At 38.8% G+C, this 12,483-nt stretch overlaps 1 protein-coding gene across 2 annotated transcripts in view; it reads left to right on the forward strand.

Annotated features, from left to right (window-relative positions):
- LOC143295366 (uncharacterized) overlaps positions 1–12,483 on the forward strand; it is a 378,847-nt gene that overhangs the window by 260,622 nt on the left and 105,742 nt on the right. The gene's annotated exons all lie outside the window — the stretch shown is intronic.

Genomic DNA, 12,483 nt, shown 5'->3' on the forward strand with positions numbered 1-12,483 from the left:
CACATTCATATATATGCATGTAGTTATGTACACATACATATGTATACACACATAGTCAAGCACAGCTAACGCAAAGGAAGTGGACCTGCCACAATTGAACTTATTGCTGAGGGAAAAGGTGAGTTTTGAGACGAGATTTAAAAGATGCGAGGGAATCAGAATGACGGAGGTTATCAGGGAGCTTGTTCCACGTCTTTGGCGATTGAAAAGAAAACGATCTGTGTCCATTGGTCTTACTTCTAACGTGAGGTATCCTGAGAAGTCGAGTATCAGAGGAAGAACGGAGCTGGCGAGACGGGGTATAGATATGGAGGAGTTCAGAAAGATACTTGGGGCCAGATCCGTTGACTGCAGAAAAGGTCAGAGTGGATAGCTTATAGTCTGTTCGATCAGAAACAGGCAACCAGTGGAGAGACTGAAGGAGAGGAGAAACATGGTCAAATTTAGAAGCTCTGCAAATGAGTCTGGCAGCATTATTCTGAATTCGTTGGAGTCTAACAGATATTTGGGAAGGCCGGCCAAAAGAGAGTTGCAGTAATCTAATCTTGAGAGAACCAGAGAGCATACAAGTGTCTTGGTTGCATCGGTTGAGAGATAGTGGCGGATAGAGCTGATTCTACGCAGTTCCAAATAGGCAACTTTACAGATATTCGAAATGTGCTGTTGGAAGGAAAGAGACTGGTCTAGGATTACACCAAGACTGCGAACAGAGGGAGAAAGTGAAACAGGTGTGCTATTGATCAGAACAGAGTCAGGAAAGGAAGGATGTTGACGAAACTTCTTTGGACAGGTTATCATCAATTCAGTCTTATCATCATTTAATTGCAGCTTGTTGAGAGTCATCCAGTCCTTTAGGCCAGCAATGCACTCCTTTGTTTGAGTCACCAGTGCATCAAATTCAGCTATGGAAGCCGACTGATACTGTTGTGTGTCATCAGCAAAGCTGTCATGCGACATCGCATGATGACTGATGACATCCGACACAGGAGCCGCATACAGCACGAAAAGAACAGGACCTAGGACGGACCCCTACCCCCCTTTATTTTCTTCCTTTCTTTATTTTAAATATCAATTTATTTTCTTTATTTATTTTTGATTGATTTTTATTTCATTTTTCTTCTGATTGTTATTATTTATCGTTTTATTTCTCTACTGTTTATTGAGTTATTCTGTAAGTTAGGTTTTAAGGAACTTAATTTTTGACAGTAGAAGAAAATAGACAATTGCAATTATTTAGGCTCTGGGCGAAACCTGGCATTGTGAAATTGCATCACAACATGTACGTCATGGCGTGCTTGCGTCATAATAGCTGCGTAAGAGTGACCCTGGTAACATGTGAACAACTTATCCCTTGAGGAAGGAATGTGATCGTTCCGAAACTTTGGAATATTTGACAGATTGATGTGTTTGTTTTCTTTTTTCTTTTTTCTCTTTACACACACACACACACACACACACACATATCTATCTATCTATCTATCTATCTATCTCTCTCTCTCTCTCTCTCTCTCTCTCTCTCTCTCTATATATATATATATATATATATATAATCTTGGTGCATTCTGACGTTTCTGACGGTATAGAAATAGTGATAATTCCGTGCCTTCAGACACACACCCTGCATGATTGACAGATGCCAACAATTCATTGACACATATAAAAACTTGTCTTCTGAAATCTCATGAGTCTCAATTTCAGTTTCACTTTCAATGAGGCGTCAAGGCGTGGGACTAATCCGTTTACACCAGACTACTGTTTAAAAACCAACAGAAAGGAAACAACACAAAGGGAAGCAGATGTCTGGCCTATGCTGAGACCAAGCGCGCTGCTCAGGTGTTCAGTTTCAGTTTCAGTAGCTCAAGGAGGCCTCACTGCGTTCGGACAAATCCATATACGTTACACCACATCTGCCAAGCAGATGCCTGACCAGCAGCGTAACCCAACGCGCTTCGTCAGGCCTTGATAAAAAAAAAAGATTACATAAAAAGAAATAAGTAAATAAATAAATAGATAATAGATAAATACATTTAAAAAAAAAAAGGAACTACTACTACTAATAATAATATTTATAAGGCGCAAAAACTTAATGAAGTCAACCATAAGCGTACAAAAATTAAAAAAAATAGATAAATAAATAAATAAATAAGTAAAATAGATTAAATAAATAAAAAAAGAAAAAAAGATAATGATGATAAATAAGCAAATAAACGTAAAACATGCAGACACACATACACACACATATGCATAACAGATATGCACCAAACATGCAGTTTCACTGATATGAAAGCCCAATCAAATACACATAAACGGACATGAGCCCCAACACACACACACACACACACACACACACACACACATTACCCTGCACCCCCTCTACCCCCCCCACCCCCCCCTCCTCCACAAACTTATTTCTAGGCTACGTATCGCAGCTTCCACGGTAAACGCACACACACACACACACACACACTTCAGAGGAATCAACTACGACCATGACCACAGAAAATGGCAACAAATGACACATTACAATCGAAAAAAACTGGGATGTCAGTCAAACACTGGTGTTGGCCAGCGGTACTAACGCCAGCTTCCTGGACAATGTGGAAAATATTTTAGATTTATATACGTCTTTGAACAATGGAACATGATACTTTAAAGATAATCTCATGGAATCTTAAAGGTTTCAAAGAAACAATTGATGGTCAAAAGATAAGTAAATTAGAAGAAAAAAATGTTCTTGATATTCTCTCAAAGTATGATATTGTTTTTTTAGAGGAAACTCATCTGGATAGAGAGTCAGCAAATGATATACACTTACCAGACTTTGCACCCGGAATACACTATTGTCGACCAAAACATTTAAAAGCACAGAAAGCATCAGGGGGCATATCAATTTTCATTTAGAATGACATAAGAAAACTAGTTAAAATTTTACCACAAAACAATAGTTATATTGTTTGGTTAAAGATACGCGCCGAAGATAGAAACACATACATTGGCTGTCTATACATTCCACCGTCGCACTCGCCATTTGGTAAAAATTACAACAGTATATGGGACAGAGTAGAATCTGACCTCGTCAGTTTATCAGCTCAAGGAAATGTATTTTATGTGGAGACTTTAATGTCAGGAGTGGTATATTACCTGATTTCATCCAAATGGATGGAGATAACAATATGTATTCACTACCTGATGATTATGTGTTCCACCCTGTCACATATATGTGCTCAATGGATCGCACTGTCCACAAGAATGGGAGAAAACTTAGTTCTATTTTTATAGACACCAACATATGCATTCTCAATGGCAGAACACTCGGAGATTTACAAGGTCGATATAAGTGCTTTACACCAAAAGGAAGTAGTGTGGTTGATTACTTTCTCTGTTCTCAAAATATTTTACAAGATGTTATTGAAATGAAAGTGCATGATCTTACTCCCTACTCAGATCACTGCCCCTTGTCATTGAAGATCAGTCATCCTATCCACAAAGAAACTGGCCATATGTTACGAAATAAATTACATGTTTCTATAGAAGAAGGAATTAGTCATGTTAACAACCCCTTTCAGGATATTGCTTTTTCCTGGGATAAAAATTCCAAAATGAAACTTAGGATAATCCTAGCATCACCAGAAATGAAAAAAACGATTAAAATATATTAATGATATTTTGAATACTCAACTTTCTAACAGTACCAGTACAAATTCTATGATAAATACAGTCTCAGATGAATTCACACAAATATTGCAAGACGCAGCAAAAAAAATGTCTTACATGCAGAATTAAAAAGTATAGGAAGATAAGGCGACATAAAAAATGGTTTGACAAGGAATGTGTCGTACAACGCAAAGAATTGAAATCAATTCTAAGTGCTTTAAACAGATACCCATTTAACAAAAATCTACATCAGAAATATTTTTATAAGAGAAAACTTTATAATAAAATGATTAAGAAAAAAAGGAGAATGTATAAATCAAAACTAGTTGATTCGATAAACAAAGATCTAGCCTATGATCCAAATACGTTGTGGAAAAAATTGAAACAGCTAAAAACAATGGAAACGCATCAAAACGCACAATCCCTGTCAGTTAAAAGATGGATTACCAACTTACATGAACTTACTGGGAACAAAGTTGGTATGGATGATGAAAACCAAAATACCATTGATAATGGGATGAAAAATGGTTTTAACAATGTGGATTGTAATAACACGTTGTTTAGATAATGATATATCTGACACAGAAGTAATAAAAGCGTGCCAAAAAATGAAGAACAACAAATCACCGGGCATAGACGGTATCAGAAATGAGATAATTAAAGCTGTTTTACCGGACTTACTTCCTACAATTAAAACAGTACTTAATTACATTCTAAAAACTAGATATCCGGATTTGTGAAAAAATGGGATATCTATCCCAATTCATAAAGAGGGAGATAAATCAAACCCATATAACTACAGAGGAATAACTATCAATTGTTCTTTAAGCAATCTACTTTGTCTAATCCTCAACAGCAGATTAATGATTATTTAGAATCAAACAATTTACTTGCAAAAGAACAAGCTGGATTTAGAAAAGGTTTTAGAACTACAGACCATATTTTTGTTTTGAAAAAAATTATTGATTACACCATGAAAAATAGAACGAACAGATTATACGCATGTTTCGTGGATTTCAAAAAAGCGTTTGATAGCTAGAAATACAGGTATGTTCATAAAACTTTTTTTTAAAAATCGGTATACGAGGTAGGTGCTTCAATTTAATAAAAAGTTTGTATACAGACACAAAAGTCTGCACCCGTAATGAAAATGGATTCTCACCTTCAATCTATGTTCGAAGAGGAGTACTACAGGGAAATACACTGAGCCCCATGTTATTTAATGTATTTATAAATGATATTGTTGATTGGCTCCCAGATACCGATTCGCCAACAGTTAGTTTCAGTTTCACTTTCTCAGTTTCACTTTCTCAAGGAGGCGTCACTGCGTTCGGACAAATCCATACACGCTACACCACATCTGTTGAGCAGATGCCTGACCAGCAGCATAACCCAACGCGCTTTAGTCAGGCCTCGAGTGCATGCTTACATATTTGTGTACCTATGAAAGTGGATTTCATTTTACGTAATTTCTCCAGAGGACAACACTCTCGTTGCCATGGGTTCTTTTTCAGTGCGCCAAGTGCGTGCTGCACACGGGACCTCGGTTTATCGTCTCATCCGAAAGTTAGTCATTCTCAAAACAAAAGTATCTCTTGTCTTTTATATGCTGATGACTTAGTATTACTTTCAAAATCTAAACATGGCCTACAGCTGAAACTAAACCAGTTACATTTATATTGTAAACAATGGGGTATTGAAATCAATAGAGGCAAAACAAAAGTTGTCATATTTTCGAGATCAGAACCACGAGCTCGAATGTTTTTAGATGTGGAACAGAAGTTATAGAAACAACTGAACAATATAAATACCTGGGAATAATATTCCATAAATCAGGCAATTTTGAAAAGGCTATGGAACATCTGGCAAGACAGGGTAATAAAGCTTCTCATATTCTTAAAAGACCTTTCAAGAATGAAAACATAAGCATACATATAATATCAACATTATTTGATAGTCTCGTTTCACCAATACTAACGTATGGAACAAAAATATGGCTCCCCACTTGTGAAAAAGCAGATGCTACTTTTACCTTTGACAAACTATATAACCATTGTCTCATGAACAAATTTCCTCATGACCATGTTCATCTAAACTTTTTTAAACAAATACTGGGTGTCCATAAAAAAGCCGCAAATTTAGGAATACTTGGTGAAATAGGTAAATACCCCTTAAGTTTAAAAGTGGTTTGTCAGGTAATTAAATTTTGGTTTCACATAACACAGGCACGAGAAAATTCGTATATCAAAATTGTGTATGATGACATGCTTACAGAGGAAACAAAACAGCGAACATTGATTAATTTCGTTGAAATTATATTACAGAATCTTGGTTTAGGACACGTTTGGAATAATCAGTTAACATTCAATATTCATAGACTTAGCCACGTTAGAATGATTAAACTAGAATATGGATATGTTTTATTCTGGAAGAGAAACAAATCTGAAAATAAATCTAAACTACTATTCTATAATAAAGTTACTCGTGAATACAGAACCGAGCCTTATTTGCTTGAAGGATATCTTAATTATAATCAAAAACAATCTTTGTGCAAATTAAGAATACCCTGTCTTGATTTAGCAATAGAAAAAGGCCGATATTTAAACATTCCAAAAGAAAGGAGACTATGTTTACAATGTCAAACAATAGAGGATGAATATCATTTCTTAGATGACTGCGAGTTATACAAAGAAATTAGAATAGAATTCATACAAAAAATTCAAAATTAAATTCCAAATATTATTAAACCCAGTCAGCTAATACTGGAAGACAACCTTGTGGGACTGTTTGGGAAATTTGTCAGTAACTGCTGTCAAAAACGCCATAGCGTGCAAGAGTGATTCAATGTCTTGTTCAATATTTTTCTTTCTTTTTTTCTTTTTTCTTGTGCGTGGTTTAATGTAACTTTGCATGCGTGTCTTATAAACCTTGTTCAGGTTTAATTGACATTAAAATTGATTCTGATTCTGATTCTGATTCACACACACACGCACGCACACACACACACACACACACAAACACACACACACACACACACACACACACACACACACACACACACACAGAGGCACACTTACTTGTACAAGCAGACAAACATACACCCATATCCCCCACCCCCAACCCCCCACATATATGTACAAATATATATATATGTATGCACACCCGCACGTTCCAATATTCCGTTGCTCCCACAGTGTAGGCATGCATACACACACGTACCTCATCCTCTACCCCCCCCCACCCCCCCCCCCCCCCTCACCCCCCAAACCCCCCAGACACACACACAACACACACACACGCACGTGCACAGAAGTCTCCTGACACTTGTGTACACTTACACCCTCGCACACACACACACACACACACCAACAAGAAAATACAACTTCCCCATGGTTGATTTTTGTTAAAAAGATACTCGAAATTATAGGCCTTGATCACATTTGGAAAAATCAATTCACATTCAGCGTACATAGACTGAAATACGTCGTGTATAAAAAATTAGAAAATGAATATATCAAATACTGGAAAGATAAAAGCTAAAATTTTACAATACGATTGTAGCAGAGTACAAAACTGAAACCTATCTTTTAAATATATCAGATACAAAACACAGACAAGCTTTAACGAAACTCAGAATAAGCGTGCATGACCTAAAGATTGAGAAAGGTAGATATTTAAATATTCCACAAGAAGACAGATTGTGCAACAAGTGTAACATCCTGGAAGACGAAATCCATTTTCTTGATCATTGTATTAAATATAAAACCTTAAGGCAACAATTTTTAAAGGATATTCAAAATTCGAATAACACAGGACATATTCCCAGTCAGGTGATGCTAACAGATGATGAATATATACAAAGAAGATTGGGAAAATTTGTTTATGAATGCTGCTGCAATTTACTGCATTAACTGATTGATTAATTGTGTGTTTTTCATTCGTTCATTCATTTACCATTGCACTTGTGTCTTATAAACCTTACGGTTTCATGACAATAAAATCTATTCTATTCTATTCACACACACAAACACACACGCACAGAGACTGCCACTGATTGGTCGCAAGAGGGGTGGGAAAAGATCTCTGATGCCAAGAACGTGGCGTCTAGTGTGTTGCACAGTCTATTGTACTTGGAAAAGCCCACAGAGACTGTTTCGTTTTGAAGAAATTTGCGAAATGATGGCGATTTTTGTTTAATTTGCAAAGCATCGTGCTCTACCTTTCATGCTAGACTCTCTGCCTGTATTTCTTTGAGGCGATCGATGGTGTGATGGCCTTGTGCCTGTTCTTTTTGATAATCATAGACTTTTCTGATTTCCAGTTTTCCTAGATGTAGGCCGCTCGATGTTGTTGCGTTACCAGCAAGTCTGTCAGCTCGCTCATTTCCCTAACACCTGCATGTCCCGGGCTACTAGTATGACCATGTAAGTTTTTTAATCTGAAAGTTGCGCATTGCCTTATGCCACTCTGGGCTTCCCATTCCATTTTCAATTTTCTGTATGAGGTTCACTGAGTCGGTTAGAATCATGGCATGTTGGTTTCCGGGCATATGGATAGACGATAGCCACTGCAGGGCATGTGTCACAGCTTCAACTTTCATCGTTAGGCTGGAGGTCGTGACTTTGTAGGCAGCATTCTCTTCCCTAATTGTTTTTCCATTTTGTTTCACAGTGAATCCTCAACCGGACTGGTCTTTGGTGTCTGAGCCATCTGTGTATATGATGATGTCCTCTTCTTTACTGTTTTCTTCTATGAGTAGCTTCACTTCCGCATCAGTTTTGCCCTTTGGCCATTCCCAACAATGTCTTCCTAGGGTGGGTGAAATAGCTGTGTTGAATATATGGTTGAGGTTTTCGGGGTTTTTCTCCCATTCTTTTGTTTCTTTCAGGTTTTTTAGTCGGCATACTAGCTGGATTGTGTCTTCTGCTTGCCCCATCCATGATCTTCCTCGTCCTAGACGGCTGCCTTTTGGTTCTTTGACTGCGTCATGCAGTGGGTTTTGAGGGTTTTCTAATGTTCTGAAGTAGGTCTTAACCTGTTCTAACTTGTTTCTGGCCTGCACTGAAGGAAGGTCAAGCAGGTATCGCATGGTTTCCGTTGGCGTGTCTTTTGTTGTTTCAAGGATCAGCCACATAGCTTCAATTTGAACTCTTTCTAATTTTAGGAGGTTGCTTTGAGACGGTGTTGTTAGCCCAAGTCCGTAGTCGATCACACTGAGGACGAGTGATTGGTATAGCAGGAAGAGGTGGCGTTGTTCAATACCTTTGGTTGCCATTGCTTTTAAGACTGAAAGACCCTTTTTGCATTTGAAAACAGTATTTTCCGTGTGTTTTCTGAAGGCCAGCATCCTGTCGAACTGTATTCCTAGGTAGCGTAGGCATTCGGTTTTCTCGATCTGAATCCCGCCGAATGACACAGGTGGTGGTGATTTGTTCGCGGTTGTGTTGTTGAGGGTGCACAGCAACGTTTGGGCTTTCGCTGGATTGATGAAAGATCCTGTGTCTTTGCACCATTGAGCGATATTGTTTAGATGTTTCTGGACGGCTTTAGTTCTTTCCTGAGCATCTTTCGAAGTTTTGAAGACCAGGCCATCATTCACAAGAGTAAGCACCCGAGCTATTCCATTGTTGTTTAAGTCTGCAAGGCCCTTCGTGTAGACGTTGTAGAGGACAGGAGAGAGCGGAGATTCAGTTTCAGTTTCAGTAGCTCAAGGAGGCGTCACTGCGTTCGGACAAATCCATATACGCTACACCACATCTGCCAAGCAGATGCCTGACCAGCAGCGTAACCCAACGCGCTTAGTCAGGCCTTGAAAGAGCGGAGACCCTTGTGGCAGTCCCATGGATAGTTTAGAAGGTGCAGACATCCAATCTCCGAGGCGTAGGACGACGGTACTTTCCTGAAGCGCTGCTGCTATCCATCTTGTCAGTGCCAGACTTACTCCTTTCCTTAGTAGCAGCTCCACGAGGTGCGCAAACTGTTCTTTATTGTAGGCATCTTCGAGGTCGATTGCTACTACTAGTGTTTCTTCTTTTCTTTGAAATCCTTCGTATACCTCATATGCAAAAGCAGCTGCATTTTCCCATGTGGACTTACCTGTTCTGTAACCACCTTGATTTGAAGGGAGAATGTGCCTGTGTTCAAGATCCCTCGCAAGTTTCCTGGCTATCATGCGTTCCATGAGCTTTCCAGCAATGTTTTGCACAGTTAGGTTTCGGTAGCTGCTTACCTGACGATGGTCCTTTCCTGGTATTGATATAGGTTTTAAGAAGCTGTGTGTCAGTCCTCCGGTACATGTCCATTGTGGAAACTGATACAGATTTAAAAGTTTGCTTCTATCTTCTTCCGATAGCTCCTTGATGTCCGAGTAGCGAACTTTGTCTGGGCCAGGAGCCGATTCTTTCTTGCATTTAGCTATTGCTTCGTTTAGATCATCTATTGTCAAGTCATCATTGGGTGCAGTCTGCATAAGGGTTTGGTTTAACTCCTCAACATATTTCTTTTTTTCATCTAAGTTTCTTTGATCGCTCTGTTGTATGAAACGTTTGAGCAGGGCGGATCCTTTTTCTTCGTTTTTCTAAAGATTGGTTCCGTCAGTATCTAACATGTCTGGGGTTGTTGTTGTGCACGTTTTCCGTCCATGCGACGATGAAATTGCCATAACTCTGTCAATGTTGTGTCATAACTGAGTGCCTCGCAAAACTGTTTCCATTTGTCATTTTTGGCCTCTTGAGTAATGACTTCAAACTGTTTAGTTTTTTCTTTCATTTCTGTTTCAGTATCTGTGTCCGGAGAAGGTTGTGTTCTTTCTTTTTGCCAAAGTTTGACAGCCTCATGTTTTTTCTATCCAGGCTCTCTCTGTGTTGGTATTCCACCATGGGGGCTGAATAGTTTGCATCCGGTTCGGTGCCGTTTCTTCTGCGTCTTAATTTTTCGATGATGGTTGTCTCTTTGGTTTCATACTGAAATGGATCACGCGGTTTCATACAGGGTTTATCTGATAGTTTCTGTAGACTGAAAACTACCGGGAGGTGGTCACTGCCTTGGCGTGGAAGCGTCTCTGCATTCATTCCTGCTCTGAATTTTGGAGATGTTAGAGCGACGTCACTGTCCCCTTGTCTTGTTCCAAGGTGAGTTGGGGATGTGGTTGTTAATGGGCTAAGAAGAATTTCCCCTATCATTCCTACAAGTGCGAGTCCTTGTGGGTTGGTGTTCTGCTGGTCCAGTAACTTCGATCTTGCATTAAGGTCTCCACAGATAATGACTGAGTCTCCAAATTCGTTCTCTATTTCCTCTAAAAAGGCCCAGTCCTCTTTTGTTGTGCAGGTTCCTGGGTGAACATAGGCATTGATGAGCACGATGCTTTTGTGAATTCCGTCAGGTTTTTCAAGACGCACACCCACTAGTTCACATGAGTTGCTACATCATTTCTCCAGATTTATGGTGGAAAGGTTTTTGTTCAGTATGATTGCTACTCCTCTTCCTTCATTCCTTTGAAAGGCTGTGAAATTCTCAAAATGTATTGGTCTGTCTGCACTTGTCCTGGTCTCTTGGAGACATAAACTGTCAAAATCATATGCCAATTTCTCAATTGTTGAGATTCTCATTCTCGCGCTGGAGCAATTCCAACTGTTGATTCTAAAGAATTTCTTTGACAGCCGCTCTGCTTTTGTCATTCTGCTACCTAAGCAAGCCCACCACTTTTGCCACGCCTGTTTTGTGGTTTGGGGGATCTGAATTTATGTCTCGTGCAATGCAGCTGATCACCGAGGTGCACGCGAGACAGGGTTTTGTTAGTATCCACAGAAGGGTGTTCTATGTGGTGAGGGAAAAAGGTGTTCATGAAAAACAAAATGCTTCAGAAAAATAGAAACATTAATGAAATGAAAGAAAGAAACCAAATAGACAAATAATTTAAATAAACCAAAGCAGAAAAGCGCGAGCGCGCGCACACACACACACACGCACACTCACACACACACACACGCGCGCGCATTATATATATATATATATATATGTATGTGTGTGTGTGTGTGTGTGTGTGTACACTACAGATATTCTGCGCGAAAATATTCACTATATACTTTTAGATTTTCTACACTCACATTTTAAAATCTATACTATTTATGTTTGCCTACGTTAAACTGAATTGACGCAGTTTATGTGTGATATCGCTGTGTTTGTATGTGCGTAAAGTATTATTTGGGTGTTATTGGGTGTTTGGGTGTTTACTTGAAAAGGCACTATATAAATCATTATCATTATATCATTATTGTTGTTGGTGTTGTTAATGTTGTTGTACGTAACAGCAGTAAAGTCAGCACACTATCCTGGCCATCCCTGTGTTATATCTGGCGTGAATTTCACCTGGTTTGTGGCCATCAACTGAATACACATGTATCAGAGCAAGAACTAACGCATCATGTGCCCATCGCCACGTCCCTCAGGGGCTTCTAAACTTGCAACAACTGCAACTCGCACAAAATCAGTATTCTGGAGAAATTATAGTGTAAAACATCTGGCAAAACTCCATTTTAGCTTTGATTTTTGATAGCTCAAACTGGATAAGGATAAGTCTGAATTATTCTCTCTCCCTCTGTCTAAGTCTGAATTATTCTCTCTCTCTCTCTCTCTCTCTCTCTCTAGTGTTCAGTGATCTCTCGCTCGTGAACATAATCAAAATCAACTATTAAACTGTCTTTCTATTTCCGTTCAGTGTGTGTGTATCTCTGTATTTGTCTGTTGATCTATCTATCTGTCTTATCTATCTATTTATTAAGAAGGAAGGTGGCAGAATGGTTAAGACGCTTATCTACCAATAGTGTTCGT

Source organism: Babylonia areolata, chromosome 20 (genome assembly GCF_041734735.1).
Source record: "Babylonia areolata isolate BAREFJ2019XMU chromosome 20, ASM4173473v1, whole genome shotgun sequence".
Lineage (NCBI taxonomy): Eukaryota > Metazoa > Mollusca > Gastropoda > Neogastropoda > Buccinidae > Babylonia > Babylonia areolata.